This window comes from Lolium perenne, chromosome 4 (genome assembly GCF_019359855.2).
Source record: "Lolium perenne isolate Kyuss_39 chromosome 4, Kyuss_2.0, whole genome shotgun sequence".
NCBI classification, from domain to species: domain Eukaryota; kingdom Viridiplantae; phylum Streptophyta; class Magnoliopsida; order Poales; family Poaceae; genus Lolium; species Lolium perenne.
In genome coordinates, this window is record NC_067247.2 from 160,375,324 (window position 1) to 160,401,550 (window position 26,227).

Sequence of the window (26,227 nt, forward strand, 5' to 3'; positions counted from 1 at the left end):
AGGGCTTTAGGGTTTAGGGTTTAGTGTTTAGGGTGTTTAGGGGGTGTATGTTTAGGGTATAATTAGGGATTAGGGATTAGGGTTTTAGGGTTTAAGATTTAGGGATCATCGATCGAGTGCACACACACATTATTAGAGGCACCCGCGCCTTTGCGCATAAAGTGCATGCTTATATATAAGTGTGTTTTTTGGCCACCAACGATATATGTATAGATCGAGAGAGAAAGATTGAAATATATATATTTATCCCCAAGAATATGTTCAGATATATATTGAAATATATGCGCAAATGATATGTGCAAGGTATGCCATGCGCGCATGCACACTAATTGTATATATATTATGAGGCAACTTAATCAAATGTGTTTTCATTCGAGAGAACTTGTCAAGATTCAAGTTAATTAATTTAGCAGCGCTAATTAGTTGGTCGCCTGCTTGATGCGCAATTTAGTGTCGTTGGCCTATATATATGTAGGGTTTAATTAGGGTTTAGGATTTAGGATTAGCTAGCTAGGGTTTTAGGGGTAGGGTTAGGGTTAAGGTTAATTAATTAGGGTTTAGGGTTTGGGGTTTGGGGTTTGGGGTTTAGGGTCTAGGGTTTAGGGTTTAGTGTTTAGGGTGTTTAGGGTGTACATTTAAGGTATAATTAGGGATCATGGATTAGGGTTTTAGGGTTTAAGGTTTAGGGATCATCGATCGAGCTAGTGCACAGACACATTATTAGAGGCACCCGCGCCTTTGCGCATAAAGTGCATGCGTATATATATAATAAGTGTGTTTCTTGGTTGAAGGACTAAGACAACTATGTATTGAAAGCTTATAGCAAATTGAACTTAATGACTTGATCTTATGCTACGCTCACTTGGGTGTGTGTCCATTATATCATTCAACTAATGACATAACCTTGTTATTAATAACATCCAATGTTCATGATCACGAAACCATGATCATCCATTAATCAACAAGCTAGTTATACAAGAGGCTTACTAGGGACTCCTTGTTGTTTACATAACACACATGTATCAATGTTTCGGTTAATACAATTATAGCATGGTATGCAAACATTTATCATAAACACAAAGATATTATAATAACCACTTTATTATTGCCTCTTGGGCATATCTCCAACAGTCTCCCACTTGCACTAGAGTCAATAATCTAGATTACATTGTAAGGTACCTAACACCCATAGCATTCTGGTGTTGGTCATGCTTTGCCCTAGGGAGAGCTTTAGTCAACGGATCTGCAACATTTAGATCTGTGTGTACTTTGCAAATCTCTACTTCACCATCTTCGATGTACTCGCGAATCAAATGAAAACGCAGCTTGATATGCTTCAGCTTCTTGTGTGACCTTGGTTCCTTTGCATTGGCGATGGCACCCGTGTTGTCACAATAAATGACTAACGGGTCCAATGCACTAGGAACCACACCAAGCTCAACAATGAACCTCTTCATCCATACCACTTCAGATGAAGCCTCTGAAGCCGCTATATATTCAGATTCCGTTGAAGATTTCGCCACCGTGCACTGCTTGGAACTGCTCCAGCTTACTGCCGCACCATTACATATAAACACGTACCCAGACTGAGACTTAGAGTCATCAGGATCGGTGTTCCAACTTGCATCGGTGTAACTAGTTACAACGAGCTCTTGGTCACCGCCATAACAAAGAAACATATCCTTAGTCCTTTTCAAGTACTTCAGGATATTCTTGACCGCTGTTCAGTGTTCCATTCCTGGATCACTTTGATATCTGCTGGTCAAACTAACAGCATGTGCGATATCCGGTCTAGTACACAGCATGGCATACATGAGAGAGCCTAGTGCCGAAGCATAGGGGATCTTGCTCATCCTCTCTCTTTCTTCTGCTGTAGCTGGACCTTGAGTCTTACTCAAGACCTTACCTGGCAACATAGGCAAGAACCCTTTCTTGCTTTCATCCATTCTAAACTTCTTTAGAATCTTGTCCAAGTATGTACTCTGTGAAAGGCCTATTAGGCGTCTTGATCTATCTCTATAAATCTTGATGCCTAAAATGTATGCTGCTTCACCAAGGTCTTTCATTGAAAAACATTTATTCAAATAACCTTTAACACTGCTTAATAGTTCTATATCATTCCCAATCAATAATATGTCATCTACATATAATATCAGGAACGCTACAGAGCTCCCACTCACTTTCTTGTAAATACAGGCCTCACCATGAGTCCGTATAAAACCGAAGTCTTTGATCACTCTATCAAAGCGTAGGTTCCAACTCCGGGATGCTTGCTTCAGTCCATAAATGGAACGCTGAAGTTTGCATACCTTGTCAGCATTTTCAGGATCGACAAAACCTTTGGGTTGTACCATATACAACTCTTCCTCAATATCACCATTAAGGAACGCCGTTTTGACATCCATCTGCCAGATTTCATAATCGAAAAATGCAGCTATTGCTAACAAAATCCTCACAGACTTTAGCTTCGCTACAGGTGAGAAAGTCTCATCGTAGTCAACTCCTTGAATTTGTCGGAAACCCTTTGCGACAAGTCGAGCTTTATAGACAGTAATATTACCATCAGCATCTGTTTTTCTCTTAAAGATTCATTTATTCTCGACAGCCTTGCGGCTATCAGGTAAGTCTACCAAAGTCCATACTTTGTTATCATACATGGATCCCATTTTGGATTTCATGGCTTCTTGCCATTTGTTGGAATCTGGGCTCATCATTGCTTCTTCATACGTCGCAGGGTCCTCATCATTGTTGTCCACAATCATGACATTCAGACAGGGATCATACCAATCAGGAGTGGTACGTTCCCTCGTCGATCTGCGAGGTTCAGTAGCTTCCTCGTTCGAAGTTTCATGATCATCATCATTCGCTCCCTCTCCTATCGGTGCAGGCTGTGCAGGAATTTCTTCCGGCACTGCGCTACTCTGATCTATGAGAGAAGGTTCATTAACCTCATCGAGTTCTACTTTCCTTCCAGTCACTTCTTTAGTGAGAAACTCCTTCTCAAGAAAGGATCCGTTCTTGGCAACAAAGATTTTGCCTTCGGATCTGTGATAGAAAGTGTACCCAATTGTTTCTTTAGGGTATCCTATGAAGACGCATTTCTCCGCTTTGGGTTCTAGCTTGTCAGGCTGTAACTTCTTTACATAAGCTTCGCAACCCCAAACCTTAAGGAACGACAGCTTAGGTTTCTTTCCAAACCATAGTTCATACGGTGTCGTTTCAACGGATTTAGATGGTGCCCTATTTAAAGTGAATGCGGCTGTCTCTAATGCATAACCCCAAAACGATAACGGCAAATCGGTAAGAGACATCATAGACCGAACCATATCTAACAGTGTTCGATTACGACGTTCGGACACACCATTACGTTGTGGTGTTCCCGGCGGTGTCAACTGTGAAAGTATTCCGCATTTCTTTAAATGCATGCCAAACTCATAACTCAGATATTCGCCTCCGCGATCAGAACGCAGAAACTTAATCTTCTTGTTACGTTGATTTTCTACTTCACTTTGGAATTCCTTGAACTTCTCAAAAGTCTCGGACTTATGTTTCATAAAGTAAATATATCCATATCTACTCAGATCATCCGTGAAGGTTAGAACATAACGATAACCACCGCGCGATGCTACACTCATTGGTCCGCACACATCGGTATGTATGATTTCCAATAAGTCTGTAGCTCGCTCCATTGTACTAGAAAATGGAGTCTTAGTCATTTTTCCCATTAGACATGCTTCGCATCTGTCAAGTGACTCAAAGTCAAGTGACTCAAGAAGTCCATCGGAATGGAGTTTCTTCATGCGCTTCACTCCAATATGACCAAGACAACAGTGCCACATATAAGTAGAATTATCATTCAATTTCATTCGCTTAGCATTAATGTTATGAACATGTGTATCACTACTATCGAGATTTAACAAGAATAAACCATTCATCTCAGGTGCATGGCCATAAAAGACATTACTCATATAAATCGAACAACCATTATTCTCAGACTTAAACAAATATCCGTCTTGCATTAAACAAGATCCAGATATAATGTTCATGCTCAACGCAGGTACCAAATAACAATTATTAAGGTTTAAAACTAATCCCGAAGGTAGATGTAGAGGGAGCGTGCCGACAGCGATCACATCGACTTTGGATCCATTTCCAACGCGCATCGTCACCTCATCTCTTGCCAGGCTTCGTCTATTCCGTAGTTCCTGTTTCGAGTTACAAATGTGAGCAACCGAACCAGTATCAAATACCCAGGCACTACTACGAGAACCAGTAAGATAGACATCAATAACATGTATATCAAATATACCTTTCTTTTTGACGTGGCCGCTCTTCAGATCGGCCAAGTATTTGGGGCAATTGCGCTTCCAGTGCCCCTTCCCCTGGCAGTAATAGCACACAGTCTCAGGTTTAGGACCAGCCTTAGGCTTCTCAGGATGCGGTGCAACTTTCTTGCCGCCCTTCTTGAAGTTACCCTTGTTAGGCTTGCCTTGCTTTTTGAAACTGGTGGTCTTGTTGACCATCAACACTTGGTTCTCCTTCTTAATCTCTACTTCAGCAGATTTCAGCATGGAAAAGATTTCAGGTAAATCTTTATTCATGTTCTGCATGTTGTAGTTCATCACGAAGTTCTTGTAACTTGGTGGCAGTGATTGAAGGACACGATGAATACCCAGCTGGTTAGGGATCATCATCCCCAAGTCATTGAGCTTCTTCGCATGCCCGGACATGACGAGCATGTGCTCACTAACGGAGCTGCCTTCTTCCATCATGCAGGTAAAGAACTGCTTCGAGTCCTCATAGCTCTCCACGGCCGCATGAGTCTCAAAGATAAGTTTGAGCTCATGCATCATCTCACAGGGGTCGTGGTGCTCAAAACGCTTTTGGAGCTCTGCCTCTAAGCTGCACCAGATGGCACACTGAACTTCGGAGTACCGAGTTGCCCGAGTCTCATAAACATTCTTTATGTCCTCGGACACTACAGGAGGTGGTGGGGGACCTAGCGGTGCTTCGAGCACAAATTGCAGGTTTCCACCAGTGAGGAAAATCCTCACATGACGGAACCAGCCAGTGAAGTTGCTACCATTGCCCTTAAGCTTTTCTTTCTCTAGGAACTGGTTAAAATTGATGGAGGGGGGCGCCATGATCTACAACATATTTGCAAAGAGTTTAGACTAAGTTTATGATAAATTGAGTTCAATTTAATTCTGAAATTAACTAGGTGAACTCCCACTTAAAACAACATCCCTCGCATTGTTTTAGTGATTACACGAACCAAATCCACTACACCAAGTCCGATCTTCACGAGAAAAGATGTAGCTTCAAAGGCGAACACTCAAAGTGTTCATCATATCATTCATATGACTCATGCTCTACCTTTCGGTATCCCGTGTTCCGAGACCATGTCTGTACATGCTAGGCTCGTCAAGGCAACCTTGGTATCCGCGTGTGCAAATCTGGCTTGCACCCGTTGTATGCACATGTATAGTCTATCACACCCGATCATCACGAGATGCTTCGAAACGACAAGTCTTAGCAACGGTGCATACTAAGGACGAACACTTTATTATCTTGATATTTAGTGAGAGGGATCATCTTATAATGCTACCGTCGCGATCTAAGCAAAATAAGATGCATACAAGGATTAACATCACATGCAATTCAAAATGTGTGATATGATATGGCCTTTCGTCTTTGTGCTTTTGATCTCCATCTCCAAAGCACGGACATGATCTCCATCATCACCAGCATGGCGTCAAGGTCAGTGGCGCCGCTTCATGGTTGTCCATCACTTATAGCTACTATAACAACTACTTGAAATAAAGCTATTACATGATGAATAGACACGCAGGTCTTTAACAAAATTAAAGACAACCATTAGGCTCCTGCCGGTTGCCATAATACAATAATGAACATCTCATACATCAAATATAATCATCATCACATCATGGCCATATCACATCACCAAACCCTGCAAAAACAAGTTAGACGCCTCTAATTTGGTTTGCATATTTTACGTGGTTTAGGGTTTTCGAGTAAGATCCAATCTACCTACGAACATGAACCACAACGGTGATACTAGTGTTGACAATAGAAGTGTAAATTACAATCTTCACTATGGTGGGAGAGACAGACACCCGCAAAGCCACTTATGCAATACAAGTTGCATGTCAAGCGTGGAGCAAGTCTCATGAGACGCGGTCATGTAAAGTTAGCCCGGGCCGCTTCATCCCACCATCCCGCAAGAAGCAAAGTACACAAACTAAAGCAACAAGAGCATCACCGCCCACAAAACCATTGTGTTCTACTCGTGCAACAGATCTATGCATAGACATGGCTCTGATACCACTGATGGGGTTCGTAGCATAGAAAACAAAAATTTTCCTACCGCAAGATGAATAAATCCAAGATCTAATCTATGGAACACCCAAGATCTAATCTACAAGATCTAAGCAACGAGATGGAGATGAGACTAACCCTCGAAGATTCCAAAGCCTACGAGATTAATCTCGTTGTTGGTGTAGACGGTCGTCCCCGGTGCTGCAATCCGGCAGCACTTCCGTACTCGGTCGCGCGTACGGTGTCGATGAAGCTCCTTCCTCTCCCGTTCCAGCGGGCAGCGGAGGTGTGGTAGATCTCCTCCAAATTCCAGCAGCACGACGGCGTGGTGGTGGTAGTGGAGGAAGAAAAGCTGCAGGGCTTCGCCTAAGCCGGAGCAGCGTATGGTGGAGGGAGAGGCGGCCAGAGGAGGAGGCAATGGATGGGGGGTGTGGCCGGCCACCCCCTCCCCTCTTTATATAGGGGGCCAGCTGGCCAAGGTGGCCCCCCTTCCCATCTAGGGTTGGGGGGGGGGGGGGGCGGCGGCCAAGAGGGGGGAGAGGGCTTTCCCCTCCCCCAAGTTGATCCCCCCTAGGAAACCCTAGGGGGTTGGCCGGCCTGGGCCTTGGGGCCATGTGCCCCTGGCCCATTAGGCCAGGGAGCATCCCCTTGGCCCATGCTAGGCCTCCTAGGTCGTGGGCCCCATGGAGGACCCCTCCGGAACCTTCTAGAACCTTCCAGTCAACCACCGGAAAAATCCCGAACATTTCCGAAACCCAGAAATCAACTTCCCTTATATGAATCTTATTCTCCGGACTATTCCGGACCTCCTCGTGACATCCTGGATCACATCCGAGACTCCGAACAAACTTCGTCTCCATACCATATTCAAATCTACTTATGCAACATCGAACCTTAAGCGCGTCACCCTACGGTTCGCGAACTATGCAGACATGGTCGAGACTCCTCTCCGAGCAATAACCAATAGCGGGATCTGGAGATCCATAATGGTTCCCACATATTCAACGATGACTTAGTGATCGATTGAACCATTTACATACGATGTCAATTCCCTTTGTCACACGATACTTTACTTATCCGAGGTTTGATCATCGGTATCTCCATACCTTGTTCAACCTCGTTACTGACAAGTACTCTTTACTCGTACCGCGGTATGTCATCTCTTATGATCAAATCATATGCTTGCAAGCTAATCAGACGACACTCCACCGAGAGGGCCCAGATTATATCTATCCGTCATCAGGATGGACAAATCCCACTATTGATCCATATGCCTCAACTCACACTTTCCAAATACTTAATCCCATCTTCATAACCACCCATTTACGCAATGGCGTTTGATGTAATCAAAGTACCCTTCCGGTGTAAGTGATTTACATGATCTCATGGTCGAAGGACTAAGACAACTATGTATTGAAAGCTTATAGCAAATTGAACTTAATGACTTGATCTTATGCTACGCTCACTTGGGTGTGTGTCCATTATATCATTCAACTAATGACATAACCTTGTTATTAATAACATCCAATGTTCATGATCACAAAACCATGATCATCCATTAATCAACAAGCTAGTTATACAAGAGGCTTACTAGGGACTCCTTGTTGTTTACATAACACACATGTATCAATGTTTCGGTTAATACAATTATAGCATGGTATGCAAACATTTATCATAAACACAAAGATATTATAATAACCACTTTATTATTGCCTCTTGGGCATATCTCCAACATAGATGGGGATATTATAAAACTGAAATTGTTTCCTTTCTCCTTGAGGGGAAGAGCTAAAGATTGGTTCCTATCTTTTCCTAAAAATAGTATTAGTTCATGGACTAAATGTAAAGATGCTTTCATTGAAACATATTATCCTCCTGCTAAAATTATATCTTTGAGAAGTAGCATTATGAATTTTAAGCAATTGGATAATTGCTTGCGCGTGACAGGGCTTGCAACGGCGCCAGAGAGTAGCTTCTTGTGACGGTAAAGCACACGTCCGTTGGGAACCCCAAGAGGAAAGTATGATGCGTACAACAGCAAGTTTTCCCTCAGTAAGAAACCAAGGTTATCGAACCAGTAGGAGATGAAGGCCACGTGAAGGTTGTTGGTGAAGGAGTGTAGTGCGGCGCAACACCAGGGATTCCGGTGCCAACGTGGAACCTGCACAACACAATCAAGATACTTTGCCCCAACTTAACAGTGAGGTTGTCAATCTCACCGGCTTGCTGAAAACAAAGGATTAAACGTATGGTGTGGAGAATGATGTTTGCTTGCAAAGAACAACAGAGAACAATGATTGTAGTAGGTTGTATTTCAGATGTAAAAGAATGGACCGGGATCCACAGTTCACTAGTGGTGTCTCTCCAATAAGATAAATAACATGTTGGGTGAAAAAATTACAGTTGGGCAATTGACAAATAGAGAGGGCATAACAATTAATGCACATACATATCATGATGACTACTATGAGATTTACTTAGGGCATTACGACAAATAACATAGACCGCTATCCAGCATGCATCTATTAAGTTGCAAGCAACAGATAATTGCATTAAGTACTGTGCGTAATGTAAACAATACAAATATCTTTAGACAAAGCATTGATGTTTTATCCCTAGTGGCACATCACATCCACAACCTTAGAACTTTCTGTCACTGTCCCAGATTCAATGGAGGCATGAACCCACTATCTAGCATAAATACCCCCTCTTGGAGTTACAAGTATCAACTTGGCCAGAGCCTCTACTAGCAACAGAGAGCATGCAAGATCATAAACAACACATATATGATAGATCGATAATCAACTTGACATAGTATTCCATATTCATCGGATCCCAACAAACACAACATGTAGCATTACAAATAGATGATCTTGATCATGATAGGCAGCTCACAAGATCTATACATGATGGCACAATAGGAGAAGACAACCATCTAGCTACTGCTATGGACTCATAGTCCAAGGATGAACTACTAACGCATCAGTCCAGAGGCGGGCATGGTGATGTAGAGCCCTCCGGTGATGATTCCCCTCTCCGGCAGGGTGCCGGAGGAGATCTTCAGAACCCCCGAGATGGGGTTGACGGCGGCGGCGTCTCTGGAACTTTTCTCTTATTTTGGCTCCCGGTACTAGGGTTTTCCGATACGAAGGAATATATAGGCGAAGAGGCAGCGTCGGGGGAGCCAGGGGGTGGGCTCCGCACACCTGGGCGCGCCAGGGGGTAGGGCCGCGCCGCCCTATGGGGTGGCCCCCCTACTGGTCGCCTCCGACTCTTCTTCGATGTTCTGGAACCCTCCGTGGAAAATAGGGCCGTGGGCTTTTGTTTCGTCCAATTCCGAGAATATTTCCTGTGTAGGATTTCTGAAACCAAAAACAGCAGAAAACAGGAACTGGCGCTTCGGCATCTTGTTAATAGGTTAGTACCGAAAAATGCATAAAAATGATATAAAGTATGAATAAAACATGTAGGTATTGTCATAAAACTAGCATGGAACATAATAAATTATAGATACGTTGGATACATATCAAGCATCCCCAAGCTTAGTTCCTACTCGCCCTCAAGTAGGTAAACGATAAAAAGAATAATTTCTGAAGTGACATGCTACCAACATGATCTTGATCAATACTATTGTAAAGCATATGAGATGAATGAAGTGACTCAAAGAAATGGTCTATAGTTTGCTAACAAATAGATAATGACTAAACAACTGAATCATATAGCAAAGACTTTTCATGAATAGTACTTTCAAGACAAGCATCAACAAGTTTTGCATAAGAATTAACTCATAAAGCAATAGATTCTTAATAGAAGGTTTTGAAGCAACACAAAGGAATATTTAAGTTTCGGCAATTGCTTTCAACTTTCAACATGTATATCTCATGGATAATTGTCAACACAAAGTAATATGATGAGTGTAAATAAGCAAGTATGTAAGAATCAATGCACACAGTTGACACACGTGTTTGCTTCTAAGATAGAAAGAAGTAGGTAAACTGACTCAACATAAAGTAAAAGAAAGGCCCTTCGCAGAGGGAAGCAGGGATTAAATCATGTGCTAGAGCTTTTCAAGTTTTGAAATCATATAGAGAGCATAAAAGTAAAGTTTTGAGAGGTGTTTGTTGTTGTCAACGAATGGTAGTGGGCACTCTGACCCCCTCGTCAAACAGACTTTCAAAGAGCGGCTCCCATGAAGGACGTTATCTCTACCAGCAAGGTAGATCATCCCTCTTCTCTTTTGTCTACACATGTACTTTAGTTTTATTTATGGATGACACTTCTCCCAACCTTTTTCTTTCACAAGCCATGGCTAACCGAATCCTCAGGTGCCTTCCAACATTTCACATACCATAGAGGAGTGTCTATTTGCAAAATTAAGTTGCTTACTGATGAATCAGGGCAAAACATGTGAAGTGAATTATTAATGAAAGTTAATTAATTGGGGCTGGGAACCCCGTTGTCAGCTCTTTTTGCAAAATTATTGGATAAGCGGATGAAGCCACTAGTCCATTATTGAAAGTCTACCCAACAAGATTGAAAGATAAAACACCACATACTTCCTCATGAGCTATAAAATATTGACACAAATAAGAGATAATAACTTTTGAATTGTTTAAAGGTAGCACATGAAGTATTTACTTGGAATGGCAGAAAAATACCACATAGTAGGTAGTTATGGTGGACACAAATGGCATAAGTTTTGGCTCAAGGTTTTGGATGCACGAGAAGCATTCCCTCTCAGTGCAAGGCTTTGGCTAGCAAGGTTGTTTGAAGCAGCACAAGTATGAACCGGTACAGCAAAACTTACATAAGAACATATTGCAAGCATTATAAGACTCTACACTGTCTTCCTTGTTGCTCAAACACTTTTACCAGAAAATATCTAGACCTTAGAGAGACCAATCATGCAAACCAAATTTCAACAAGCTCTACGGTAGTTCTCCACTAATAGGTTTAAACTACATGATGCAAGAGCTTAAATATGATCTACTTGAGAGCTCAAAACAATTGCCAAGTATCAAATTATTCAAGACAATATACCAAGTACCACATGAAGCATTTTCAGTTTCCAACCAAATAGCAATAAGTACAGCAGCTTTCAACTTTTGCCATGAACATTAAAAGTAAAACGAAGAACACCAGTGTTCATATGAAAAAAGCGGAGCGTGTCTTTCTCCCACACAAGGAATGCTAGGATCCAATTTTATTCAGAGACACGCTCCGCTTTTTCATTTGAACACTGGTGTTATTCGTTTTACTTTTAATGTTCATGGCAAAAGCAGAAAGCCGCTGCACTTATTGCTATTTGGTTGGAAACAGAAAATGCTTCATGTGGTAGTTGGTATACTGTCTTGAATAATTTGATACTTGGCAATTGTTTTGAGCTCTCAAGTAGAACATGTTTAAGCTCTTGCATCATGTAATTTCTTATGTTCCATGCTAGTTTTATGACAATACCTACATGTTTTATTCACACTTTATAATGTTTTTATGCATTTTCTGGGACTAACCTATTAACAAGATGCCACAGTGCTAGTTCCTGTTTTCTGCTGTTTTTGATTTCAGAAAAGTTGGTTTACAAATATTCTCGGAATTGGACTAAACATAAGCCCACGGCCCTATTTTCCACGGAGTGTTCCAGAAGATCGAAGAAGAGTCGAGGAAGGCCAGCAGGGGCCCATCCCATAGGGCGGCGCGGCAGTGCCCCCCCCCCCCCCCCCGCGCCGTGACGTGGGGAGGGATCCCCCTGGCTCCCCCGACGCTACCCATTCGCCTATTAATTCCTTCGTCCCCGAAAGCCCTAGCACCGAGAGCCAAAATACCAGAATAGTTCCAGAGAGGCCGCCGCCGTCAACCCTAACTCGGGGGTTCAGAAGATCTCCTCCGGCACCCTGCCGGAGAGGGGAATCATCACCGGAGGGCTCTACATCACCATGCTCGCCTCCGGACTGATGCGTGAGTAGTTCATCCTTGGACTACGGGTCCATAGCAGTAGCTAGATGGTTATCTTCTCCTATTGTGCCATCATGTTTAGATCTTGTGAGCTGCCTATGATGATCAAGATCATCTATTTGTAATGCTACATGTTGTGTTTGTTGGGATCCGATGAATATGGAATACTATGTCAAGTTGATTATTGATCTATCATATATGTTGTTTATGATCTTGCATGCTCTCCGTTGCTAGTAGAGGCTCTGGCCAAGTTGATACTTGTAACTCCAAGAGGGGTTATTGAAGGAGATATGCCCTAGAGGCAATAATAAAGTGGTTATTATTTATATCTTTATGTTTATGATAAATGTTTATATATCATGCTATAATTGTATTAACTGAAACATTAGTACATGTGTGATATATAAGACAACAAAGAAGTCCCTAGTATGCCTCTTAAACTAGCTTGTTGATTAATGGATGATTAGTTTCATAATCATGAACATTGGATGTTATTAATAACAAGGTTATATCATTGTATGAATGATGTAATGGACACACCCAATTAAGCGTAGCATAAGATCTCGTCATTAAGTTATTTGCTATAAGCTTTCGATACATAGTTACCTAGTCCTTATGACCATGAGATCATGTAAATCACTTATACCGGAAAGGTACTTTTGATTACACCAAACGCCACTGCGTAAATGGGTGGTTATAAAGGTGGGATTAAGTATCCGGAAAGTATGAGTTGAGGCATATGGATCAACAGTGGGATTTGTCCATCCCGATGACGGATAGATATACTTTGGGCCCTCTCGGTGAAATGTCGTCTAATGTCTTGCAAGCATATGAATAAGTTCATAAGAGACCACATATCACGGTATGAGTAAAGAGTACTTGTCAGGAGACGAGGTTGAACAAGGTATAGAGTGATACCGAAGATCAAACCTCGGACAAGTAAAATATCGTGTGACAAAGGGAATTGGTATCGTATGTGAACGGTTCATTCGATCACTAAAGTCATCGTTGAATATGTGGGAGCCATTATGGATCTCCAGATCCCGCTATTGGTTATTGGTCGGAGTGAGTACTCAACCATGTCCGCATAGTTCGCGAACCGTAGGGTGACACACTTAAGGTTTGATGTTGAAATGGTAGAACTTGAATATGGAATGGAGTTCGAATATTTGTTCGGAGTCCCGGATGAGATCCCGGACATCACGAAGAGTTCCGGAATGGTCCGGAGAATAAGATTCATATATAGGATGTCATTTTATGTGAATTAAAATGATCCGGAAGGTTCTACGGAAGGTTCTAGAAGGTTCTAGAAAAGTCCGGAAGAAATAAGGATGGAAGGTGGAGTCCCAGAGGGACTCCACCCACCTTGGCCGGCCAACCTAAGGGAGGAGGAGTCTGATACGTCCAATTTGCATCACTATTTTATATCATAATTTGATGTTATTCATTGATATATTTCATATTGGGACACAATACTTATGTTATTTCATCTATTTTGCATGTTTCATCATTATTGGAGGATCGAACACCGGAGCCAGGATTCTGCTGGAAAAATCACCGTCAGAACGCAATATTTCGGAAGATCAACTCTGGAAGGAAATTATACCAAAAATCCTATTTTTCAAGATGACGAAGGAAGCCAGAAGGAGGAGCCAGGAGCAGCCAGGGTGGGCCCACACCCTAGGGCGGCGCGGCCCAGGCCCTGGCCGCGCCGGCCTGTGGTCTGGGGGGCCCACGACCCCTTTCGCCTCCTTTTCTTCGCCAAACCCTTCGTCCCGAAGACCTAAGCTAGAAGGGGTACCTCGCGAAGAGTTACAGCCGCCTCTGCGGGGCGGAGAACACCAGAGAGAAAAGAGCTCTCCGGCGGGCAGGAATCCGCCGGGGAAATTCCCTCCGGGAGGGGGAAATCGACGCCATCGTCACCGTCATCGAGCTGGACATCATCGCCATCACCATCATCATCATCTCCACCATCATCACCGCCGTCATCACCGCTGGACACCGTCACCGCTGTAGCAATTTGGGTTTGATCTTGATTGTTTGATAGGGGAAACTCTCCCGGTATCGATTTCTACTTGTTGTTGATGCTATTGAGTGAAACCATTGAACCAAGTTTATGTTCAGATTGTTGTTCATCATCATATCACCTCTGATCATGTTCCGCATGATGTCTCGTGAGTAGTTCGTTTAGTTCTTGAGGACATGGGTGAAGTCTAAATGTTAGTAGTGAACTATGGTTGAGTAATATTCAATGGTGTGATATTTAAGTTGTGGTGTTATTCTTCTAGTGGTGTCATGTGAACGTCGACTACATGACACTTCACCATTTATGGGCCTAGGGGAATGCATCTTGTATTCGTTTGCTAATTGCGGGGTTGCCGGAGTGACAGAAACCTAAACCCCCGTTGGTATATCGATGCAGGAGGGATCGCAGGATCTCAGAGTTTAAGGCTGTGGTTAGATTTATTTCTTAATTACTTTCTTGTAGTTGCGGATGCTTGCAAGGGGTATAATCACAAGTATGTATTAGTCCTAGGAAGGGCGGTACATTAGCATAGGTTCACCCACACAACACTTATCACAACAATGAAGATTATTTAGCCGTATGTAGCGAAAGCACTAGACTAAAATCCCGTGTGTCCTCGAGAACGTTTGGTCATTATAAGTAAACAAACCGGCTTGTCCTTTGTGCTAAAAAGGATTGGGCCACTCGCTGCAATTATTACTCTCGCACTTTACATACTCGTACTTTATTCAACTGTTACATCAAACCCCCCTGAATACCTGTCTGTGAGCATTTACAGTGAATCCTTCATCGAAACTGCTTGTCAACACCTTCTGCTCCTCGTTGGGATCGACATTCTTACTTATCGAAGATACTACGATACACCCCCTATACTTGTGGGTCATCAAGACTATTTTTAAGCGCCGTTGCCGGGGAGTGAAGCGCTATTGGTAAGTGGAATTGGTAAGGAAAACCTTTACTGTTGTGCTGATTTTATTTCTGCCTGCTGCTATAAGTCATTATGGAGAGATCTTCTCTTCGATTTTTATTTGGAAAATCTACTACTACTGCAACGGTAGTGGATGAGGCGCCAGGTGAGGAAGTGATACCATATAAAATACCTATGAAAATTATTGAACGTGTTATGGATAACCGCTATGAAGGGGATGGAACTGTCCACCCCGGTGATCATTTACTGTTTTTGCATGAATTATGCGGTTTATTCAAATGTGCAGGTATTGCTATGGATGAAGTGAGGAAGAAACTATTCTCTTTGTCGCTGTCCGGTAAGGCGGCGCATTGGTATAAATTACTGGATAATGGGGATTCTCTTGAATGGAATGATATTGCGCCCCGGTTTTATTCTAAGTTCTATCCTCCAAGTGAAATTCATAAGGATCGGAATCGCATATATAATTTTTGGCCTCATGATGGAGAGAGTATTGCCCAAGCTTGGGGGAGATTGAAGTCTTTAATGCTCAAATGCCCCATTCATGAGCTTCCTGGTAATGTTATTATTGATAATTTCTATGCAAGACTTTCTTTTCAAGACAAGACCTTGCTGGATACTTCTTGTTCTGGATCATTTACACGCAACAAAGAAGAGTTTAAAAGGGACCTTCTTGATCGGATCCAAGAAAATACTGAAGGTTGGGAGAACGACAAGGATAGAGAATCAGGTATAATTTATGATTATAAATGCATTGAAGCTTTTATGGATATTGATAAATTTCGTAATATGAGTGCTACATATGGTCTTGATTCTCAAGTTGCTGTAAATCTTTATAAAGCTTTTGCCTCTCATTATGAATTGCCAAAGAAGAACTTTGATAAGTATCATGAACCGTATAAAGATAAAATTGATTCATCTATTAATAAATGTGTTGTAGTTGAAACTGCTGATAATGTCATTCCTGAAGCTTATATTGAAAAAACTCCTTTCCCTGCTAAAATGAAAGAGTACTCTGTTATAAATAGTGCGGTTCATAAAAGTGAAAAGAAACCTGTAGAACCTGAAGAACAAATAAAAGTTGAACCTGCTGTTGCAATAATTAAAGATCTTGTGACTGAAAATGTGGAGGATGGTCATATTATTTTCTGTGAAGATGCTTCTAATATTGTTTCACATCCTAATAAACCCAAACAAGCTAGTGTTCCTATGCTATCTGTTAGAATTGGTGATCATTGCTATTATGGATTATGTGATATTGGTGCAAGTGTTAGTGCTATTCCGTATGAGCTTTACACGGAGATTATGCACGAAATTGATTCTTGTGAACTTGAAGATATTGATGTGGTTATTCAGCTGGCTAATAGAGAAACTATTTCTCCAATTGGTATTGTTCGAGATGTGGAAGTTTTATGCGGTAAGATTAAATATCCTGCTGACTTTTTGGTACTTGGTTCTGCTGCTAGTGATTATTGTCCTATTATTTTTGGTAGACCTTTTCTAAATACTTGTGGAGCTATTATGGATTGCAAGAAAGAGAAAATTTTGACTAAATTTGCTGGTGAATCTTATGAGTTTAACTTCTCTAAATTTACTAAAACTCCTTATAAAGCTGATTTGCCTAGTAATGATTTTAAAATGGAGCAATGTGCATCTATTGTTCTTGTTCCTAATAATCCTTTGCAGCAACATTTGGAGGATAGCGAGAGCGAAATTTTTAGGAAAGAAAGAGATGAGCTTGAGGAAATTTTTCTTCGCCAACCTATTCTCAAGCATGATTTACCGGTGGAAGATTTGGGTACAACACCGCCACCTAAGGAAGATCCTGTTTTTGATATAAAGCCTTTACCTGATAATCTTAAATATGCTCATATTGATGATAAGAAAATATATCCTGTTATTATTAGTTCTAAGCTTTCAGAGATTGAAGAAGAAAGGTTATTGGAAATATTGAAGAAACACCGAGGAGCTATTGGCTACACTCTTGATGATTTGAAGGGGATTTCTCCGTCTATTTGCCAACATGCTATTAATATGGAAGATGATGCGAAGCCTGTTGTTGAACATCAGCGTCGTCTAATTCCGAAGATGAAGGAAGTGGTAAGGAATGAGGTATTACGACTTCTTGAAGCTGGTATTATATATCCTATTGCTGATAGTAGATGGGTTAGTCCTGTGCATTGCGTTCCCAAGAAAGGAGGAATGACTGTTGTGCCTAATGATAATGATGAGCTCATCCCTCAAAGAGTAGTTGTAGGGTATAGAATGTGCATTGATTTTCGAAAAGTTAATAAAGTTACTAAGAAAGATCATTACCCTTTACCATTTATTGATCAAATGCTAGAAAGATTGTCTAAAAATACTCATTTTTGCTTTCTTGATGGTTATTCTGGGTTTTCACAAATTGCTGTTAAAGCTAAAGATCAAGAGAAAACCACCTTTACTTGTCCCTATGGAACTTATGCTTATAGACGTATGCCTTTTGGTTTATGTAATGCTCCTGCTACTTTTCAAAGATGCATGTCTGCTATTTTTCATGGTTTTTGTGAAAGTATTGTAGAGGTATTCATGGATGATTTTTCCGTCTATGGGAATTCTTTTGATAGTTGCTTGCGAAACCTTGATAAAGTTTTGCAGAGATGTGAAGAAACTAACCTTGTTCTTAATTGGGAGAAATGCCACTTTATGGTTAATGAAGGAATTGTATTGGGACATAAAATTTCTGAGAGAGGTATTGAAGTTGATAGAGCTAAAGTTGAAGCAATTGAGAAGATGCCCTATCCGAGGGATGTTAAAGGTATTCGTAGTGTTCTTGGTCATGCTGGGTTTTATAGGAGATTTATTAAAGATTTCTCCAAGATTTCAAAGCCTCTTACTAATCTTCTTCAAAAAGATGTACCATTTGTTTTTGATGATGATTGTAAGGAAGCTTTTGAAACTCTAAAGAAAGCCTTAACAACTGCTCCTATAGTTGAACCTCCTGATTGGAACTTACCCTTTGAAATTATGTGTGATGCTAGTGATTTTGCTGTAGGCGCTGTTCTTGGACAGCGGGTAGATAAAAAACTGAATGTTATTCATTATGCTAGTAAAACTCTTGATGCTGCTCAAAGAAATTATGCTACAACTGAAAAAGAACTATTAGCTGTAGTCTTTGCTTGTGATAAATTCAGATCTTATATTGTTGATTCAAAAGTTACTATTCATACTGATCATGCTGCAATTAGATACCTTATGACAAAGAAAGATGCTAAGCCGAGGCTTATTAGATGGGTACTTCTTTTGCAAGAATTTGATTTACATATTGTAGATAGGAAAGGTGCTGATAATCCTGTTGCTGATAATTTGTCTAGATTGGAAAATATTGCTTATGATCCTGTTCCTGTTAATGATAGTTTTCCAAATGAACAATTGGCTGTAATAAAGGTGAGCTCGCGAGACAGTCCTTGGTATGCTGATTATGCTAACTTTATTGTTTCCAAGTACTTGCCTCCAACCTTTTCAGCTCAGCAAAGGAGGAAATTCTTTTATGACTTGAGGCATTATTTCTGGGATGACCCACACTTATATAAAGAAGGAGTGGATGGTATTATGCGAAGATGTGTTCCCGAATATGAACAACAGGAGATATTGAGTAAATGTCATGGTAGTGCTTATGGAGGACATCACGCCGGAGAAAGAACCGCGCAAAAGGTTCTACAATCAGGTTTTTATTGGCCAACTCTCTTCAAGGATGCGAGAAAATTTATTCTATCTTGTGATGAATGCCAAAGGGTTGGTAATATCTCCAGACGCAATGAAATGCCCATGAGTTATACTCTTGTTATTGAACCGTTTGATTGTTGGGGATTCGACTTTATGGGACCTTTTCCGTCTTCAGAAGGTAACACTCATATACTTGTTGCTGTTGATTATGTTACTAAATGGGTGGAAGCTATACCTACAAAAAGTGCTGATGGTGAGACCTCTTTAAGAATGCTCTTAGATATTATTTTTCCTAGATTTGGAGTACCTAGATATATTATGACTGATGGAGGTTCTCATTTTATTCATGGAGGTTTTAGAAAAACTCTTGCTAGGTATGGTATTAATCATAGAATTGCTTCCGCTTATCATCCTCAAACTAGTGGTCAAGTAGAATTATCGAATAGAGAGATTAAATCTATCTTGCAAAAGACTGTTAATAAAACTAGAAAGAATTGGGCTAGTAAATTGAAGGATGCACTTTGGGCTTATAGAACTGCTTATAAAAATCCCATGGGAATGTCACCTTATAAAATGGTTTATGGGAAAGCTTGTCATTTACCTTTAGAACTAGAGCACAAAGCTTATTGGGCTGTTAGAGAATTAAATAAAGATCCTAATCTGGCCGGTGATAAGAGATTGTTGCAATTGAGTTCTCTAGATGAATGGAGAAGTGAAGCTTATGAAAATGCTAAACTCTTTAAAGAGAAAGTTAAAAAATGGCATGATAGGAGGATTATCAAAAGAGAATTTAATATTGGGGATAAAGTCCTATTGTATCGGTCTCGTCTCAGATTCTTTGCAGGGAAATTACTCTCGAAATGGGAAGGACCATATGTTGTCGAGGAGGTGTATCGTTCAGGAGCAATCAAAATTAGCTCTCTCCAAGGCAATGCTACGCAAGTGGTAAATGGACAAAGACTCAAGCATTATATCTCAGGTGATTCTTATAATGTTGATGTTGATATTATTCAAGTGGAAACACCGGAGGATTACATCAAAGGGCAAACCGACAGTCCGCCAGAACTCGACTTTGAATAGGTAACAGTACTGGTAAAGAAAAGTACGCAATTTACTTTCCGAACAATATTTTTGCTGTTTTTGGAAAATATGCGAAATTACGAGTTCGAAACGGAGTGGAAAGGACGCACGAGGGGGTGCCACCATAGGGCGGCGCGGCCTGACCTGGGCCCGCGCCATCCTATGGTTTGGCCGCCCCGTCGCCCCTTTCTGACTCTGGTTCGATCTGGTACTTTCCGTTTGTCGTGAAAATTTTTGCTATATAATCCCCCGGACCCCTGGAGGTCCGTATATCGTGTTTTCGACGTGTTTTGTTTCGAGCTGTTTCTGCCAGGATTTGCTTCGGATCTAGAGCCATCATGTCTTCGTCGGAAACTCCGAAGGACAGCTCCAGCAAGGATGTTGGCAACTTGTACATGAAGGAGCTGAAGATGCACCCCAAGGAGTTGCTGCTCGTTGAAGGAGAACTGCAGGTCAAGGATGTCCAGGGTCCTAAAGGAGAAGGAAGCCTGGAAGACAGGATGGAGAAGTTAGAACAAGAGGTTTTCAAGTACAAGAAGATGGCTGAGCGTGAGGTGGATATCTTCCACAGGATTGTGTCTGAACTCATTGCTGAACATGAGAAGGAAACTGCAAAGCTTTGGAGCGACATCCTCTCGCTTCACGACACCACCAACAAGCTCCAAGCACAACTCTATGATTTTCAGAATCAGAACTGTGAGTATGAAAACAGGTTTAAATATATAAGCCGTGCTGCTAGTTTCAGGATCCCCGAGACCAAGACGTCGTTTCTTGATGGAGAGCCTCTTCCTTGGAAGTTTGATGACGGGAGTTCATCACCACCATCGCCGCAGGAGTAATTCATCATCGGTATTGGCATCCCCTTGGTTTGTTCCAAGCTTGGGGGAGTGCCGCGGTATCATATTATCACTACCTTTTACTTTTATTGTCAAGTAGTGTCATATCATGAGTAGGGAAGTTATCATATAAGATGGGTTGCGTTTGGAAGTATCTCTCCTTTAGTTGGTTATCTATGTATCCCTTGGTGTGAGTTATCGTATGGAATATTAATGAGAAGTCTTATCATTTACATATTGCACATCTTATTTTAGTTTGCAATCTCTACTATATGATTCACCTTGTTGTTAGTATTGGTATCACTTTGGGAGCATTGAATAAATCTATTTGGTTTTGGCAAACTTAGCATTGGTCAATAGCAACAACACTTTGAGGTTCAAATAGAAAAGAGAAATACATGTAGATGTTTCATTGTCTTTCTTGTTAGCTCATAGCTTATTATTCTGAAGTTAAAATTGTTTGTGCTTACAAGGAAGATGCATGATTGTTTCTATCATATGTATATTTGTTTGTTTCCCCTCGACTCTTATGCTTGCTAATTAACCTTGCTAGCCAAAGACCTGTACTGAGAGGGAATACTTCTCGTGCATCCAAACCTTCAACCAAACCTATGTCATTTGTGTCCACCATACCTACCTACTACATGGTATTTTCTGCCATTCCAAGTAAATACTTCATGTGCTACCTTTAAACAATTCAAAACTTGGTATCTCTTATTTGTGTTAATGTTTCATAGCTCATGAGGAAGTATGTGGTGTTTTATCTTTCAATCTTGTTGGGCAACTTCCACCAATGGACTAGTGGCTTCATCCGCTTATCCAATAATTTTGCAAAAAGAGCTGGCAATGGGATTCCCAGTCCCAAATTAATTAAACTAAATAGACACTCCTCCATGGTATGTGATTGATGGACGGCACCCGAGGATTCGGTTAGCCATGGCTTGTGTAAGCAAAGGTTGGGGGGAGTGTCATCATCATAAAACTTAAATAAAAAGGCACTCTTTCATGGTATGAGATTGTTGGCAGGCACCCGAGGATTCAGTTAGCCATGGTTTGTGAAAGAAAGGTTGGAAGGAGTGCCACACAAAATAAAATAAAATGGGAGCCGCTCTTTGGAGGTTGTCTGGCAAGGGGGTTAGAGTACCCGCTACCAGTCGTTGACAACAACAAACACCTCTCAAAATGTTACTTTTATTCTCTTTATATGATTGCAAAACTGAAAAAGCTCTAGCACATGATTTAATCCCTGCTTCCCTCTGCGAAGGGCCTGTCTTTTACTTTATGTTGAGTCAGTAAACCTATTTCCCTCCGTCTCAAGCAAGCATTTGAGTAGTTGTGATCAAACCATTATATTGTGATTTGCTACATCATGTCTTTTATTCTTTTTTGTTTAGTACAAGTTTTATCTGAATGAATATAGCTTTGCAAGTTATCAATGATCATGAGAAGACCATTGTGATTGAGTATGCAAGTTGTGCCTTATAAACTTTAACATGAGAGCGCTGCTCAATGAGATAAATATAATCTATTAATTGTTCTCTGACCAAGAACGAAGTTTGCCATCACCAATCATGATTTCTCATGCACCTTTACTTGTGGTTACATTATACTTGTTCCAATATGAGTTATAAGAGGTTGTTTACTATAATGTCCTGTGTGAATGATTATGATGCTTCTTGTCCGTATTTTATTTATCGACTCTTCACTCCATAAACATGTGGTCATGTCTATCGAGTTCAGTTTCGCTTGGGGACAAGCGAAGTCTAAGCTTGGGGGGAGTTGATACGTCCAATTTGCATCACTATTTTATATCATAATTTGCTGTTATTCATTGATATATTTCATATTGGGACACAATACTTATGTTATTTCATCTATTTTGCATGTTTCATCATTATTGGAGGATCGAACACCGGAGCCAGGATTCTGCTGGAAAAATCACCGTCAGAACGCAATATTTCGGAAGATCAACTCTGGAAGGAAATTATACCAAAAATCCTATTTTTCAAGATGACGAAGGAAGCCAGAAGGAGGAGCCAGGAGCAGCCAGGGTGGGCCCACACCCTAGGGCGGCGCGGCCCAGGCCCTGGCCGCGCCGGCCTGTGGTCTGGGGGGCCCACGACCCCTTTCGCCTCCTTTTCTTCGCCAAACCCTTCGTCCCGAAGACCTAAGCCAGAAGGGGTACCTCGCGAAGAGTTACAGCCGCCTCTGCGGGGCGGAGAACACCAGAGAGAAAAGAGCTCTCCGGCGGGCAGGAATCCGCCGGGGAAATTCCCTCCGGGAGGGGGAAATCGACGCCATCGTCACCGTCATCGAGCTGGACATCATCGCCATCACCATCATCATCATCTCCACCATCATCACCGCCGTCATCACCGCTGGACACCGTCACCGCTGTAGCAATTTGGGTTTGATCTTGATTGTTTGATAGGGGAACTCTCCCGGTATCGATTTCTACTTGTTGTTGATGCTATTGAGTGAAACCATTGAACCAAGTTTATGTTCAGATTGTTGTTCATCATCATATCACCTCTGATCATGTTCCGCATGATGTCTCGTGAGTAGTTCGTTTAGTTCTTGAGGACATGGGTGAAGTCTAAATGTTAGTAGTGAACTATGGTTGAGTAATATTCAATGGTGTGATATTTAAGTTGTGGTGTTATTCTTCTAGTGGTGTCATGTGAACGTCGACTACATGACACTTCACCATTTATGGGCCTAGGGGAATGCATCTTGTATTCGTTTGCTAATTGCGGGGTTGCCGGAGTGACAGAAACCTAAACCCCCGTTGGTATATCGATGCAGGAGGGATCGCAGGATCTCAGAGTTTAAGGCTGTGGTTAGATTTATTTCTTAATTACTTTCTTGTAGTTGCGGATGCTTGCAAGGGGTATAATCACAAGTATGTATTAGTCCTAGGAAGGGCGGTACATTAGCATAGGTTCACCCACACAACACTTATCACAACAATGAAGATTATTTAGCCGTATGTAGCGAAAGCACTAGACTAAAATCCCGTGTGTCCTCGAGAACGTTTGGTCATTATAAGTAAACAAACCGGCTTGTCCTTTGTGCTAAAAAGGATTGGGCCACTCGCTGCAATTATTACTCTCGCACTTTACATACTCGTACTTTATTCAACTGTTACATCAAACCCCCTGAATACTGTCCAGAGCATTTACAGTGAATCCTTCATCGAAACTGCTTGTCAACACCTTCTGCTCCTCGTTGGGATCGACATTCTTACTTATCGAAGATACTACGATACACCCCCTATACTTGTGGGTCATCAGAGTCCCAAGTGGACTCCCCACCATGGTGGCCGGCCACCCCACCAAGGAAAGGGGGGAGTCCCACTCCCCCTAGGTTTGGACACTTGGAAGGTTTTGTTGGGGTCTTATTCGGACTCTTTGACCTAAACCTTGGGGCCTCCACCTATATAAAGAGAGGGAGAGAGGGGCTGGCCGGCCACTCAAACCACAAGCCCATAGCTTGGCCGCACCCCTAGGTGGCCGGCCACCCCCTCTCCCAAACCCTAGCCGCCCCCTCTCTCCTCCTCTTCTCCCGCACGCTTAGCGAAGCTCCGCCGGAGATCTCCACCACCACCGCCACCACGCCGTCGTGCTGCCGGATTCAAGGAGGAGCTACTACTTCCGCTGCCCGCTGGAACGGGGAGAAGGACGTCGTCTTCATCAACACCGAACGTGTGACCGAGTACGGAGGTGCTGCCCGATTGTGGCACCGTGATCAAGATCTTCTACGCGCTTTTGCAAGCGGCAAGTGGTCGTCTACCGCAGCAATAAGAGCCTACTCTTATAGGCTTTGGAAATCTTCAAGGGTTAGTGATACGCGTACAGCACGCGTCCGTTGGGAACCCCAAGAGGAAGGTGTGATGCGTACAGTGATGACCCACAAGTATAGGGGATCGCGGCAGTCTTCGAGGGAAGTAAAACCCAAATTTATTGATTCGACACAAGGGGAGGTAAAGAATACTTATAAGCCTTAACAACTGAGTTGTCAATTCAGCTGCACCTGGAAAAGCACTAGCAACAGGGGTGATGTGAAAGTAGCAGTAATATGAGAGCAGTAGTAACAGTAACACAGCAGCAGTAATAGCAATATGAGAGCAATGGCACCAGAAGATAGTTGATACTACTTCCAATGACATATAGAACGAGTATATAATGATGAGAGATGGACCGGGGTTCCCAGCGATCTACACTAGTGATAACTCTCCAATAACAAATGACAAGTGTTGGGTAAACAAATTACAATTGGGCAATTGATAGGATTGATATAGCATTAAGATAGAACATCAATTCATTAATCATGTAGGCATGTTTTCCGTATATAGTCGTACGTGCTCGCAATGAGAAACTTGCACAACATCTTTTGTCCTACCAGCCGGTGGCAGCCGGGTCTCAAGGGAAACTACTGGATATTAAGGTACTCCTTTTAATAGAGCACCGGAGCAAAGCATTAACACTTGGTGAAAACATGTGATCCTCACATCACCGCCATCCCCTCCGGTTGTCCCGATTCTTGTCACTTCGGGGCCTTTGGTTCCGGACAGTGACATGTGCATACAACTTGTAGGTACAATCTAAGCAATAATATAGAGCTTAAATCTAAGATCATGCCACTCGGGCCCTAGTGACAAGCATTAAGCATAACAAGATTGCAGCAACAATAACTTCACAAACTTTATAGATAGACTAATCATAATGTATCATCCATCGGATCCCAACAAACACAACACCGATTACATCAGATGAATCTCAATCATGTAAGGCAGCTCATGAGACCATTGTATTGAAGTACATGGGGGAGAGTATACTGACATAGCTACTGCTAGAACTCGTAGTCCATGGGGGAACTACTCACGGAGCATGGCGGAGGCGGTGGCGTTGATGGAGATGGCTTCCGGGGGCACTTCCCCGTCCCGGCAGGGTGCCGGGACAGAGTTCTGTCCCCCGAATTGGAGTTTCGCGACGGTGGCAGCGCCCCTGGAGTCTTTCTGGAGTTTCGTCAATTGGTACGGTGTTTTTAGGTCAAAAGGGGTTTTATAGGCGAAGAGGCGGCGCAGGGGCACTGGGGCGCCACACCCTAGGCCGGCGCGGCCAGGGTCTGGCCCGCGCCGCCATGTGGTGTGGTGGCCCCCTGGCCCCTCTCCGACTCTTCTTCGGTGTTCTGGAGCCTTCCGGGAAAAATAGGAGGTTTGGCGTTGATTTCGTCCAATTCCGAGAATATTGCCCGAACAGCCTTTTTGGAACCAAAAACAACAGAAAACAGGAACTGGCACTGTGGCATCTCGTTAATAGGTTAGTTCCGGAAAATGCATGAAATCATCATAAAGTGCAA